Consider the following 16,042-nt stretch of genomic DNA (forward strand, 5'->3'; position numbering starts at 1 on the left):
TTCTTCCGATTACATTTTGGACTCAAATTCTCCCTCAATTAACAATTCTGGTCATAATTCCAATCTCGTGAAAATCCCTAATTCTAAAGAATTTCCTCAAAACTCATTAATTGCTCGCTGTGACTTTACTAGTGCTCAAGAAGTTCGTGAAGTTAAAATTCAACCATTTTTTGAAAAAATCAAATCGAGAATCAACCCAGATCTCGATCCATCCCAACAACAACAATTACTCGATCTATTTGATCAATACCAAGACATTTTCAGTCCTCATAAACACGATCTTGGTTTCGTTCCCTCATCAATATGTCCCGTTAAAATTGAACTCGAGGATCAAGTTATCCCATATCAAAACCCTACAATGCAACATTCATCGTCGTGGTGTTTTAAAGAAATCATCAACGACATGATCCAACACGATTTGATAGAATCATCGGACGCTCTTGGTGGTGCTCCTCTCTCTTAGTCCCTCGCTCAGATGGATCTTACCGAATGGTAACAGATTACCGATTATTAAATCGTCTCACGAAAATTCGAGACATCCCATGCCACGAATCGACGATTGTTTGGAAGTCGTTCGAGGTGGAAAATTTTTAACCTTTTCGATTTAGCCCAAGGCTATCACCAAATCAATTGCCTCCTCGAAAGAGAGAAACTGCTTTGTCACCCCGGATGGCAAATACCAGTACAAAAGACTCCCATGGGACTTGCTGGTGCTCCTTCATCTTTCAGAGATTTATGAATAAAGTTCTGGACTTCAATACACTAAGTGTATTGGTTATTTTGATGACATCCCTGTAGTTGGAACTACTTTTGATGATTTAATTGCTAATACTCGCCTAGTAATGGATCGTCTTCGTCATTACAATTTAAAGGTAAAACCAGAAAAATGCCATTTTGGTCAAACCGAAATTTTATTATTAGGACATTTGGTTTCCGGTGAAGGAATCCGTCCCGACCCTAAAAAGGTTCAAGCCTTAATTAATCTTCGCTATCCAAAAAGTGTTCGCGAATTACAGTCCCTATTAGGATGCTACAATTATTTTAGTAGGTACATTAAAATTATTCATCTATCCCGCTCCCTGTACCGATTAATCTCAAGGAGAAAATTTAAAATTCTACAAGCTGATAAAGAAGCTCTCGATTCTCTGAAATCATCTTTAATTAACACTACGTTATTGGTACATTTTAATCCAAAACTCCGCCGAAAAATTTCTGTCGACGCTTCTGATGTTGCTGTTGGTGGAATTCTTCTTCAAGAAGACGATAAATCTGAAGATTTTAACCCTGATACTCCCATTGAATCAGTAAGAGATTGGCTTCCAATTTCATTTTTTTCTCAAAAACTTTTAAAACATCAATTACATTATTCTGTATCCGAGAAAGAATTACTCGCTATTCTCGTTGGTGTTTACAAATTCAACCATTACCTTGATGGTGAACATTTCCTCATTGAGACAGATCACCATGCACTCTGTCAACTAACCAAAATTAATTTTAAGAATTCAAGATTGCAAAGATGGTCAATTATGCTTTCTGCATATAATTTTACCGTAATTTATAAAAAAGGTGCAACTCATCCCCCTGATTGTTTTTCCCGATACCAATCAGAATGGGATCATCGTAAAATCATCGACCCCGAGGAAGAATTTCTCGATAAAATTTTCTTAATTGAATATATTGAAGACCCTTCTAATCATCGCTATTACGATATTGGTCTTAATCTAATTAACATTTCTTTCGAATCCCAATTGTTGGATTACAATCAATTTAAAGAACCTCCCTTAATTCTATATTCAACTGCAACTGAAGTTGCCCATATAAATCCAACCTCAAATTCATCCAATTCCGAATTTTCCCTTTGGAAGGAAAAAGTTCGTAAATGTCAAGAAAACAATTCGGACATAAAGTTAATCATCTCTCAATTAGATGATCCAAATTCAATTGCATCAAAAAGATACGTTTTAAGAGATAATCTCTTGTATCGAAAAGATTCCCGAACTCCATTCGGAACTCGTTTAGTCATTGATCCTGATATTTTGATAGAAATATTTAAGCACGAACATGAATCTCCTCTTGGTGGACATTTTGCCACGGAGAAAACTTATCTAAACATTGCCCGCCGCTTTTGGTGCAAATACCTTTACGATGAAGTAAAAAAGTTATGTGAAAATTGTTTAGCATGTAACCTAACCAAGCCCTCAAATATCATCTATGTTGATCCCGCTGCGAAGCCTATTCCTAAGGAAATCTTTCAACGCTTCGAACTTGATGTCCAAGGACCAATTTTAGTTGGTAATTCAAAGAAATACATATTGGTCATCGTCGATGTGCTTTCTCGTTTTGTCTATGCAAAATTAACCTTAAACCAAACTGCTACAACAGTGATCAACTTTTTATCTCAATTCTTCAATCTCTTTGGATTTCCCACTCATATCCAAACTGATTTAGGTTCTAATTTTACCTCCGAAGAATTTTCTAAATTCATGAATAAGAATGGAATCATTCATGATACAAGTACTTCATATCATCCTCAATCCCAAGGTATTGTAGAAAGATGCAATCGAACCATTGCTGAACGTCTACGAACGTATGTGTGTACTAAAGGTACTAAAAATCTAATCCCTGCTCTTCAAGCTTCTCTTTATGCCATTAATGCTTCCGTGCATAAAATAACAAGATTTTCTCCATATTATCTTGTCTTTGGTCGCGAGCCAAATAAACCCCTTGACAATTATTTGTCAATCAACCACAATTCCCCTGTGAATATAACAGAAGCAAGAAAAATTGCCTATGCCAGGCTTAAAGCTCAACAACTCTATCAGATTAACAGAACTAAAGCTCTTCATCCTCAATCCCCTTACCACATAGGAGATTATCTTCTCGTAAAAAATGAATCTGTAGACTCAACCCTTTCAAAGAAACTAAGAAACAAGTATCATGGTCCCTACTTAGTTTGCGGATTAAAGAAAGGTGCATTATTGTTACTTGATTCTTCCAATTTTAACTTATTCACTTGCAATGTTTCTAATACAAAGAAATATTCTGGAAAAATTAATCCCTCAATGATATCTCTTAGAGATAATTTCTTTAATCCTGACTCATTTTTAGAAAATGAAGATTTCAATTCCCCTGAAATCGAGTTAATTAGTAATCAACAGTTTGAATCACTTCGTGATATTAATGAAAACAATTTTAATGACCAAGATTCATTTTCTACTGAAGATTTAATCAATCCAATTGATGCTAATCAAGATAGAAATTTAAATGATTTTCTTCAAAATTTCCCTCAATCAACTAATTATGATTTAGACAATCAACTAATTGAAAATCACTCTAATGATAATACTCAAAAAACTAAATCAAAGCGCAAATACCAAACATCTGATCAACAGATAATTAATCAAGAAAAGTTAATTGTTAACAATCAAAACAAAGTTTTGACAAGGCAACAATTAAGAAACAAGAATGTTTTTATTTTATATTTTCTTTCATTGTTGACAAATGACAATGAAAATCTGCCTCCTTTAATTTTAATTATCTTAATAATCCTTTAAATCACTATAGTGATAAAATCAAAATTAATTATTTTTCTTTTAAATTATCCCAATCACTATAATGATAAAAATTTGAGATTAAATCTAATCTATATTGACGAAGTTAACAATAGAATCGAATTTACAGAAAATTCTATTCTCTTTAAAAAATTCTATTCTCTTTTAAAAATTCACCCTCTCTACACCTATGGCGCTACTTCCACTAATGACAATTACCCGCCTCACACCATTGTCTTTGTTCAGTCAACCCTTTGGTCAAGTAATGTTCACATCTTAGATGTTCTAATTATTCAAAGTGAAATTTTCTCTAGAATTTTCTTTTGTTTAAATTTACTTAATCAAGTTAATTGTTTCATCTCATCTCCTTAATCATCTTCAATTACTCTAATTGTTACAAATTTTGTTTAATTAATCATTTTGATTAAAAGAGTAAAATAGCTTCAGCTATATTAGTCTTCACCCTTAAGTGTCAACTTAAACGGAAGTGACTATTAATCATCTTCAAGTGCTTTTTCTCGCCATTTTTCATCTTAATCATCATTTGATTAACTTTCTCTCTCAATTAAAAAAGCCAAATTTTATCATCATTGTCATCATTATCCTCGAAATGGATAAAAATCAATCAACTTCACCTACACCTCTTAGTGTATCATCGGCTCATCATCGTGCTCAACAACATTTTTACCGTTCTCTTTGTGAAAGTGAAAGTGAAGAAGAAACTGAAATTATCAATTATCGACCTGGTCCCCCTGGAAAACCACCTACAACTGAATTTCCCTGTTACCTTATTAGAACTGATTCTCCTGTTAATCCCTCTAAGGATCTCCAAATAAAAACTGTTAACTTTGACTCTCCGATTGTTCATCAACCCTCAACTAGAAAACGTTCCATCTCCATCGAATCTTTAGATTCAAATTGTTCATCTCACCCAAAGAAAATAACCCTCAGAACCAACATGGAAAAAGGTAATGTCGTAAATCGTCCAAGTACTTCTTATTTCATGCCATCAACTAGTTACCCTGAGAAATACCCGAAACCGAATCAATATCCTTTCATTTACCCAAATAAATTTCCAGCTCCTCTTCCTGCCGATTTACCTAAACATCTTTCAATTGAAAAATTTCGTGAAGTTCAACAATTAGTTAGATCAAAACGTGAGAATTTTAAAAACATTAGAATCAAATACGAAAAAATGATTCGTGAGAAAATTTTTCTTAATCTTTACCAAGATAATTCAATTTACTCGATTCCTCTCCCCAAGATACCTAAAGGTATTTCTAAAGCTTCCGTCTCCCATGATGAATTAATCAATTTCATCGATAAGATTAGATGTTCATTTTGTGAACAAATTTGTCTCATTCCCGTCGAATGTGATTTTTGCAAGAATTGGTACTGTACCAATTGTATTATCTTTATACAAAATCTAATTGCAATTTTACAATTAAGTCCACCCTCGAAACCAAATAAATTCATTTGTCTTTTCCTTCTTGTTTAAAAGATTTTCATCCATAGATGATTATCAACATATAGTTCGATCTCCCATTCGAAAACTTACATTGATTATCGAAATTGTAAGTTTAATTGTCGATACTATGTGTTCTAAAGCGATCAGTCCCAACCTTCTAAATCAACACGAATCTGAATGTCGTCTTGGACTTTTCAGAGAAGAAGTAGATTTAGAATCTAACCCAAATTTCCACTATGGTTCCTCAGTAAAGGAATTAACTTCTATTCTTCCGAAAAGACTAATCAATTTTATCCCTCCTCATATTAGATCAGCTCCAACTCCCCAAGTTATTTATTCTTCCCATGAGTTCGATTCCGAACAAAAGTTCGAACTTTATGCTTGTTTGTTATTAAACAAGGAAGAAAACCCTGAAGACCCTCGTTTATCTGATGTAGCAATCAGATCTCACACTAATCTAAGATTAGGCTTTTGGACAACTTTTTTAAAGTCCAAAGATCCCACTCTTCCTCTCCGAAGAAGAAGAATTTACTCAACAAATAGGGTTCCACCGATCAATATGATCCTGCTCCTCTCGTCCTCCCACCACTTATTACTCAGGAAAACGCATTCCTCATTATTTAATCAATGATTCCGAGGAATGGCTGAAATTAACTGAAGGAAAGTTCGACTACGATCTTCCATGTTCTCCCTTAGATTATCTCCTGACGTTGGTGCTCGTGTTAATCCCTATACTGCGATTAACCCACTTCTTCGTATTTCTGAAGAAGAAAAGAAAACATTAAAATGAACATTAAAAATGGTTCCCATTCTCACCTGAGAATTAATTACTCAAGAAAATTTTCCAACAACATCCCGAACCGAGCGACTTATCGAGAAAACCGTCGCAACAAGGCTACAACCATCTTCAATCATCTCTGCAGCCAACAACTCGAAGAGTTAACCCTCGACATCAAGAATTTCTTGATGCGAATATTAAATTCATCCTCATCCTCGAACGTATATTCGGTTCATGCTGCTTACGTTCGAATTGAAAAATTAAATAAAGAATATGTAAAAACTTTGGTTCCTCATCCCATTTGGATCGTCATCATTGACGGAAATTGTGAAATAGTCTACGAGACTTTCATTCAATATAAACATATTGACCAAATGGACACACGATTTCATGGCCTGAACAAAACCGATTTAAAATTCGGAAAACATATTAGTTCAGTTAGAGACCAAGTTCTAACTTATATGGCCTGCGCTAAACAAATTGTTGGTGCAAATTTACTCCTGTTTTTCCAAGGACTTCAACTCAGCCCTTCGGAAATTGACCATCTCCGACCGAAATTTCGAGATGTAACCATTTACTTTTCCCCGTATAGAACCAGTCCCGCCTCATTGTCCCTCATCGCTTTTCTATTATTCGCCGGTTATACAATCCGAGCAAAGCCACACTCTCCCGCAATCGAAGCTATAACTTCCATGAGAGTTTACATGTCGTTTTGGAAAGAAATCGAAAGAAAAGTTGAAATTGTTGGTCGAGGAATACATAATCAAACCATCAAAGATTATGTTCGAAATGGAAAAGTTTCAAAACTTCATCAACAATTCTGTGAATTTGTCGATGCTGGTAAAACCCAGTGGCCCTCAGATTGGTCATATTATTATCATCACAAATCCGTCCCAGAATTTCATTCATTCAATTGTGTCACACCATCAGGCACTTCATCATCATCTTCATCATCATCAACTTCATCAAATCACTGAGTGATATTATTGGAACTGAACTGATAAAAGTGCTTTTTCCCTTAACTTCAGTAACCCAATTAATGGAAAATATAAAGACTTTCCATCCTCATCTTCATCAAATTCATCCCCAATTAACCCAAAAGAAGATTTTATCACCGCTGCCGCTCGTGTAATCTTGGAAAATTTACCAGATCCTCCATCATCCTCGAAAATAATCCTCTCCGGAAACAATTCAGGAAAACGGAAATTCATCATCCAAATCAACATCACCAAATTCCAATCGCATCTCTACGGAAACCCTAAAGATGTATCTCAGTCAAAGTGCTGGGGACTGAAAGGATAGAAATTTGAACATCATCAGTGTTTTGAATCGATGACAATTAACAATTTGTTGTTTTAATTAGTCTTAATTTCCTTAAATTTGTAAATTTCATCGTGACAATTAGTTAATTGCGCGCCCAAGTTTTGTGCTTTTCTTTTCTTTTATTTTTCTAATTGTTTAATTTTCTAAATTTTCATTAATCATTACAACAATTTAAACTCTATGTTAGACCTCCTACAACTATAGTTGTATATTGGTTGTAAAGTTAATTGTAATTTCCATTGTTGCAATTAACCAATTATAATGATTAATATCCTTAATCATAGTTGTTTAATTGTTAACTAATTAATAATATCCCTCATTTAACCAATTATGTTACTCTAATTCTATATCTAGAGATATATGAATTCAATTTAATTTTCATTTTTAATTGTTACAATTAGTTAATTTTCATTTAAATTGTTAACCCAAATCTCTTCATTTTTTAAGTTCACTTACAAATGAACCAAAAGTAAGAGACCTGAATTTCTTTCTATCTCTTTCTTTTTACTTTTTATTTTTAGGTATTAACCTTAACAAGCTTACAAGCTTAGTAACAGGTTAACCAATTTCTTATCTTCATCTTTATCTTTAACCATATTCACAATTGGTTTCTTTTGTTCAACTTAACCCTTACTCATCAACTTTATCATTTTAATGATTTAGATTAATTTTGTTTCCATTTAATTTTCCTAATTTCTTTTCCCCAATTTAATTGTATTTCAACGTTAATTTTGTTCTCTAGAACAATTTTCCATCTCCTCTTTAGTGTTTAGTTAACTTTCAACAAATGCTCATCTAAAATTCTTAATTAAAATTCATTTGTGAAATTAATTGTTTTAATTTTAAATCAATAGATTTAAGTGAGTACTTGATTCAGTGATTAACACATTCAATTAGTGATCCTAAACGATCTTGTTCTTCGGTTATTGTGGGACCGAAAATCTTCAAATTGAGGTTAAATTCCTTTCCAAGTCTTTAGGCTTATCCGAGTAAAAACTCACCATCGTCTTTATTAAGACAATTCATCAAAATTCAAAATTCTACCCCACACTTAAAAGAAAATGACCTAACAACAAGTGCCTCGTCCTTACACAAAAGTGTCCCGCTCAATGGGTTAACTGTTACAAATTTTGTAAAGGTCATAAAACATTTTATGACTTTTCTTAGCGGGAACAAAAAGTGTCTAATTCATTGGCTTATCCGTTTCATTCATTTACACAAAGTGTCTCAACCAAAAGAGATCGACTGTAATTATTACTCAGCCTAATACTTGCTGCTTGATATAAATTCTTCCCTCGATTGGATCTAAAACTTTTGGACTTTAAAGACAAATCAGACAGTTTATTTCCTAGATAACATGAAAATATTTCTTGACTTTTCGCCCTGACAATATTGATATTATCAGTACATAATCAAGGATTATGATTCTGTCATTGCATCTCAATGACTTTACTTTTGCTGCTATCTTATAATGATAACCCAATATCATGAATTTGATTTCTAGATTGAGTTAATAAACATCTTGATTCTTTTTTCTTATTGATACTTTTGACAACAATATCATCAAAGTCTAATATTTTATGATATGATGAGATAATAATCGGAATGATGAAATATGAGGATCTGTTAGAAATGAGAATCAATGAGTAAGCTTAAGATTATATTCATTGGCCTATCATGAATGAGCTCAAAGTTATATCCTTTTTTTGATTATAATACTCACAACAATGGACAATACTGATTGGCACCCCTACAGTGTTTACTCATGTTATCATTCATTGAGTAACATCCGGATAATATCAGGATAATAATTCATCACATTTTTATCTTTGACTATTGTGCAAGGATAGACAAATTGTTCAGCTAAACATAAACATATACCTTTGTGATACTATTGACATTACCAGAGAGATGATCATAATCATGATTGTAATCTTTATTGATAAGAATCAAGTAAGGAAAAGACTTAGCCAGATAAAAAAGCTCATACGAATTCTAAGATCATAGAGAATTTCTGCTTTCTTTTAAACAAATGCTCTCATTTAATCTGACGATTAAATTGTAAACCTTTTTTCTCTAACTGAAAAAAAATATTTTCTCCATTCAGTCCTCGCTTAGAGTCTTGTCATTCTACATGAACAAAGTGACCTTCTCTCTCACACACTCACTCTCCCAAGAGTTTTTCACTGTCTCACTCACGTGTTGAAATCTTATAAATTTCTATCAATAGCTATCTCTTTTTTCCTGAACATTAAACTCATTCTTATCCTGTTAATGCTCTCAGTGTTTACCAAGATTTTACTTTACCTTTTCCATTATAAATTCTTGAATCGAATCTCAACTTGTCATGAGGAAAGTGATCACTTGATCTTTGTGTTGGTCATGACTATCATCACATGGAATAACTTTATTGTGACAGAAGAAGCAAAAATCAAGAAAAAAGGAAGAAGGAATTGCTTAGAATTTGAAAAAAATTGAAGTTAATTTGAAGATACAGAATCTGATCTGAAGTCTTAATTTCAATTGGTTCAGGACTTTTAGTCTCGAAATTTACAACAATACTCTCAACAGGATACAATCGATTTATAATAACAATTTTCTTATTTTCTTTGTGAATGAATAACCTAAAGAAAACAATTCGCTCGATTTAACCAATTAACCAGAAATTTATTCAATGAAATATCACCAGAGTTATCAGTAAATTGAATTAGAAACATTCTCTTCTTCTTTTATCCCATGTTCTAACCATTTTAACTACTATTCATTTCAATTATCGTTTATCATTCATTTTCTCCTCTGTATCGCATTTCAATTATCATGATTTTCTCATTCATTGGGATATAAAGTAAGAGAGAACGAGAGAAATACCAAGTTGTGAGAGATCATCACAAATATTATAAAAAAATTCTCTTCGCTAAATTACAATGAAAGAAAAGAAATAAAAAAGTTCAGCAACTTTTCAGTTGCATGTTCTCAGAATACAAAAGGAAATTCATTGTAACTATTATAATCATCAATTCATTCAGAGTATGATAGTGAAAACCTAATTGAAATGCGATTAAATCATCTACAGAATTATTTTATTTCTTTCTCTCTCTTTTAACATTCTGATGAAAAAATCCTTAACTTTTTAACAATAAAATTTCACTTTATTTGAATTCATCAAGAACATGATTATCGTTATCAAATATTGTTATCATATTCTGAATGTTTATGGTTTGATTGATCAGAACAATGAGATTGAATGAGTAAAGAGTGAGTCAAGGAGGTAAAATCAATGTGATTAACTGATTATTCCTATTGTATTATTCAAATAAGATTAGAAAAGGGGGAAAAGTTTAGGAGGAAATAATGAGGGAAAATGATGGCAGATAAATATTATTTTTCTTTCTCAAAATTCTGATTCATAATATTCTGTTTTCTTGTGATTCACCAAAATGAACCATTATCATTATCATATCTGCACCTCCTTAACCCAATTCTCTTGAATAATAATATTGCCACTCACTTTTTCCTAATGTTTACCATGTTTATGAAAATTTATTCTAATAGTTTTATTCAAGTTCACTTTCGACAGGTTAATATTCAGTCAAGGTTAACAACTTTTCATCTCTCATCTATTTCAAGATATTATTATCAATACTATCCTGGTGATTATATTTTTCTTATGAAAGTAAGTAAAAAACGGAAATAGGAAATACATAAGTGAAAATGAAGATAACTGAGCAAACCTAAATACTCTTATTCAGATGATTCCGATTTTCAGGGAGAGAGAGAGATGAATCTCTTGAGTTTCAAGGGAAAGAATCATGAATTTAATGCATCATCAGACTTGTAACATTATTTCATCATTGGTTTCATGATATTCAGATGCTGAAAATTGTTTAAACATTTTTTCCTTCACTGTCTCTCCTCCATAATATTGAAGAAGGAAAAAACTTTTTTTTCAAGAACTTTTTTTTACTAGGGATTTTATCTCCAACCATCCACTCCAACAACAACTCTATGTGTCTCTGTAAAGCCTTTCATCACCCATTCAAATGACATTTGGGATGCATCTTAAGCCAAATGATCTTCAACCATTTAGATAGCTTAATATTTTTCACTCTTTCCAATTCTGATTCTGTTTTTTCATCTCTTGTAACTTCAATCCCGAAAAGATACAATCGATTAATAAAGTATCATGAGCTTGAATCAATCAGAATCATTGTGATACAATGAATAGAATCTAATAGAAATTTTTTTCCTCAAAAGCATAAAATCAAATTCTCACAAATGAATTTAGCTAATATTTTTTTCTTTCAGAACTTTCAGAGTTTTAAATACCTGGTTTTTGTAGAAACTTTGAATGAATTTCTTGTTCAAAATTCTGAATTCTCATGATAGTTAATCTTCATCAATTATCATATTATTTAACATTATATATCAATTATGGATGAAAAAGTTTTTCCATCCAGATTATCATTGTTAACGCTGATAAAATGATATTTTAACGGGAATAGTTTTGGTTTTAGTGAATGAAAACTTCATCAAATTTATATTATTATTATGATATAATCTTAAGAAAAATCAACTCATTCAGTTTCCAGGTTACACCTCGTTGGTGAATAAAAATGTTATAAACTATTTTTCATGAGAAATAATTTTTTTTCTTGCTCCCTTAGAATAACATTCACTTTAACCAGAATTTAAACAGAAACTCAACTGTAAAGTTCAGTTCTGTGTACTTATTATGCTCGAGTTAAAATGATGATGAATGAAATGATACTTGGAGATGGAAAAAAGAGTTAACATGAAATTTATTGTTAGAATTTAAATTATCTCGATTTTTTGGACTGTTCTTTGCAAGTTCGAAGAATTAAATGCTTCAAGTGTTCGAAGTGAGTTTTTGCTATTTTTCTTCCTCCTCTTTTCTACCCATGGAAAGTAATCAATCTCAGGTGAGAATTGACATTTTCTTCAGGAATTATATTATCCAGATAAGAATTGAGTGAAAAGTTTATGCTGAAATTATTGTTTCTAAAATTTCATGACCATTTCAATACATTCAAATGTTGGTTAAAGAAAAAAGTTAAGAGTTATAAATTCAATTTAACATAAAACCAGGGTATTCATTTGAGAAGATAACTGGAAAGGAAACCTCTTGATCAGAATAATATTGAGAGTAGGAGGAGAGAGAGAGAGTAACATGGTATTCTGAATATCCTTGCATATAAACTTGATAAATCGGTTCACAATTTTATTTCATTCTGAACACACAGATAATATTATTATTCTGTTCGCATTTTGGTTCTCAGTCTATTGAGGTTTTTGTTGGTAGCAAGAATCCTAAACAAGAAGATAGATAGAGGGTATTCAACAAGGATGTATTCTAAGTCACATTTATCTAACGAAAGAATATTTCATTTGGAGATAGAGGGAGGAGATGAAGGAAGATAGAGGGTGTGAGAGAGAGAGGAAAGATAAAGAAATTCTGGGAAGAAGGTAAGTTCTGCAATTGATGTTATTTTAAATAAGCGGAAATGAGAATAATCCAAATAGGTATTCAGATTATTCTGAGCATTTAAGCGCTTTTACTTTAAGATTCTTCCATGTTGAAAATACCCTTGAAATACTGTCGACTATTTTCACTTTTTGATACATTCATGGGAATTTATTGTTCAATGAATTTTCAAAATGTCCAAATCTAAGAATTGAAATAGCCCATCTTAAGAAACTTTTATTTCATATCTTGATCATACTTAGAATTTCATGTGAAGTAAACTTCATTTCTACTAGTTAATTGTTTGAATCTTTGCTCTCTGATTGCAATTGTTGAAAATTGGGTGAGATTTCAAGCTCACTCATCCATTTATTTGATTGTTTAATTTTCCAAATTGCCAACAATTAACTACAATTAAAAGTGAATCAACTCAATCAAGCGTTTCAAGTTGTACTGAAATAGCTCATAGGCTTTGTAATTTCATCATCTACTCTCATGATTAGCTGAGAATTGATAGTTTTCTTTTTATCTTCCTATTCTTTGTGATCTTCATGATATTTTCATTTCGAAGATTGATGAAATTCCTGAGTTTCTTTCTCGCAATTTTCTTATTAGCAAAGTAATTACAATTTTTGTTGATTTTGCTCATGCAAATTCCTTGCCATGAATTTCGTTCAATCAATTTACCACAAGATTCTTGAATCATGAAAGTGTTAATAAAAAAGTTCACTGATTCGTTTGAGTTGTCTCATCTATGTAATTCGAATCTTCAATTGAAACTGAATAACATATATCTCAATCGTTTTACTGAATCATTTTGTCCTAAAGGTGTCATAAGTATTGCATGTTAGCTCATGTGTGCTTTGAGCCTAGAAAAATCTCCAAGGAGACAGTATTGAACTTGATAAACTGCGACAAGTTGACTTGTGACAAAAGTATTGGGCATTGTACTTTTGTCTTACTCCAATTCATGATCAAGACGAACTGATTGTTTGTGGTATCATTAAAGTCACTTTCATAATACTTATTGGATAGAAATATAACTTACCATGAATAAGAGCGCTCATGAATTGCCAAAACACCAGAATATATTTATTATCTAGAATTAGGTGAGATAAAGGAAAAATTAATGCAAATTCTGTGAAAATAGTTTCCATTCAGTTGCATCAAGTTAATCATTGTGACTTTTAAATTAACTTTCTATTTTCTTTCCGCAAAGTAATTAAGTCAATCTTTTCCTTAACTGTTGCTAATTAACGTAAATTAGATGATTATCAATCTTATCAATCAGTCTGTTGTTTACATGAATGTCAATGTAAATCGGAAATGGGTGAAAAGTATCGGAAACGTTGAAACTCTCTCTCTCTCTCTCTCTCTCTCTCTCTTTCTCTTTCTATGTTGTCATGAAATTAACTGAGGTGTAGCTTAATCAATCCGGAAATTAAGAGCATGTTCAATGTTGAGTTGAAAATGGTGATTAGATAAATTCAGCAGATAAAATCTCTACATTTATAAATATCACCACCAATGAGTCAGTGAGAAAGAGTTATGAAAAAAATTCATCATGATGAATTCTGATGATATTCAGAGGACGAGAAAGAAAGAAAAAAAGAAAGAGAGAGAGAGAGATCATTCCCATCATGTTAATCATTAGTATCATCACTAGGCAGTATATCAGAAGACAAAAACATTTAATTAGAATGAGCAAAGAATGCTGATGAAATATTCCGCCAGAATCTAAAAGTTATCATGATAATCAATCATGTAACTATGGTTATATCTGATTACTACAATCAGCATATCATGATCATGATTAAAAATATCTTCCCTCATCCCTCCTTTCGTAGTAACTCACACTAGAAATAATAATAAGTGTAGTAATTCACACTGAGTAAAAAGGATTATATTGTTACGAGAGCATATTTTTTTATCTTATTCCAAACTAATATTCATCCATAAATTATGAGTCTGATAAAATTTGATTCATTAATCATGATAAATTTCACAATTTCCAAAATGGCTTAATGACCCGTCGCTTAAACTGTTGATGGTCATTACTTGTTATCTGTTAACAATTTAACTGTCAACCCTGTCATTGTATTCAGTTCATTCACTGAATCTAATTATCTCATTAATGAATTTAATCTGAATTAAATTCAATTAAAAATGAAAGGAAAAAAAATTATCACTCAGATTGAAAAGATACTAATGTCAACAATGATAAAAGATAATTAAAATCCTGTTGCTGTTTAAATGCTAATGAATAATTAAGATACTAATTAAGGTAATCCAATTGATGAGGATTAACCAGTTTCATCAAGAAATTCAAGTGTAAACTTTTCAAATGTTTCGGAGTTTCATGAGACAAATTAGTTATCACTAATGATTATTTATTATCTTCCTGATGATAGTTAATTTTGTCTCATTATTAAGGAATTGATCATAATGAGATTGATTGGATACTCAGTGAGGGTTGAGAAAAAAAGTTCTAAACTTGATCTAGTGTTGATGTAGAGTGAATGAAAAAACGATATTCAATCAGAAATTGTGATAAGCTGACAAGTAGATTGAATTGTATGCAAAGAGATGCGAGAAAAAAAAAATCCATAGATTTAGTGATATCTTAATAAAGATGAAGAAATCGATAAGGGAGTTTACTTGATCGATTATATCGACAAATAAACAAAAAAAGTTCTAACATTAATGAGAGGCAAAAAAATTGTTCTTCCTTAGATAAGCTAATGTGGAAAAGGGTTATTGGGTTTTCGACATTTATTTCTGGTAAAATCTGAGGAAACAAAGTACTAGAATGTTTATAATCTATCGATCAAAGTACAGTACTTATCAGTATCTAGTATTCAGAATTTTCCATCTCGATTTTACTTTTCTTCATTTTCTTACCTTCCATTCTTGATCTAGAGAATGATCGATCTTCATTGACCACCAGTTTATATGGGTTGTGATCTTTGCTCTTTCAGAAACTTTCTGATTCTCATGTTTAGATTACTATGAAAACTTATTCATGGTTCGTTTGCCCTCAATTTATTCCCATTGTATCGATAACCTCGAATCACTAGTCTTCGCTTTTAATATGAATAATGATAATAATAAATTTTCAAAGAATAATATCATAACTTGAATTTTCAATCGAAAGCGAAAACTTCTTTGTCTTCAATGAATTGTTAATAACAAGTTATCCAAGTTTAAATGGTTCCCTTGGTGAACCAAATAATCTCAAAGAGTTAGGTAGCATAGCCAAGTTACGAGAAAACATTGGATGAAAATAATAATAGATGAAGAGTTAAGTGAATACAAATTGAAAAACATTCTCGAACTCAAAGTCGATTGGTAGATGTTCATTCAAAAATTGTTCCAATGTATCATAATAAGCTTGGGAAAGTGTTGAGGAAATGATGAATCAAGATATTGGTAAGTATTGG

General features: G+C 31.6%; 1 protein-coding gene across 1 annotated transcript in view; it reads right to left on the reverse strand.

Annotated features, from left to right (window-relative positions):
- The window catches only part of LOC128390103 (maltase A2-like), a 102,850-nt gene that overhangs the window by 68,698 nt on the left and 18,110 nt on the right, over nucleotides 1-16,042 (reverse strand). The window contains exon 2 of the mRNA XM_053349768.1: nucleotides 13,651-13,701. The gene's annotated coding sequence lies outside the window, so the exon portion shown is untranslated. The remainder of the gene's footprint in view (nucleotides 1-13,650; nucleotides 13,702-16,042) is intronic.

The sequence above is a fragment of the Panonychus citri genome, unplaced genomic scaffold (genome assembly GCF_014898815.1).
Source record: "Panonychus citri isolate SS breed McGregor unplaced genomic scaffold, ASM1489881v1 Contig00115, whole genome shotgun sequence".
NCBI lineage: Eukaryota > Metazoa > Arthropoda > Arachnida > Trombidiformes > Tetranychidae > Panonychus > Panonychus citri.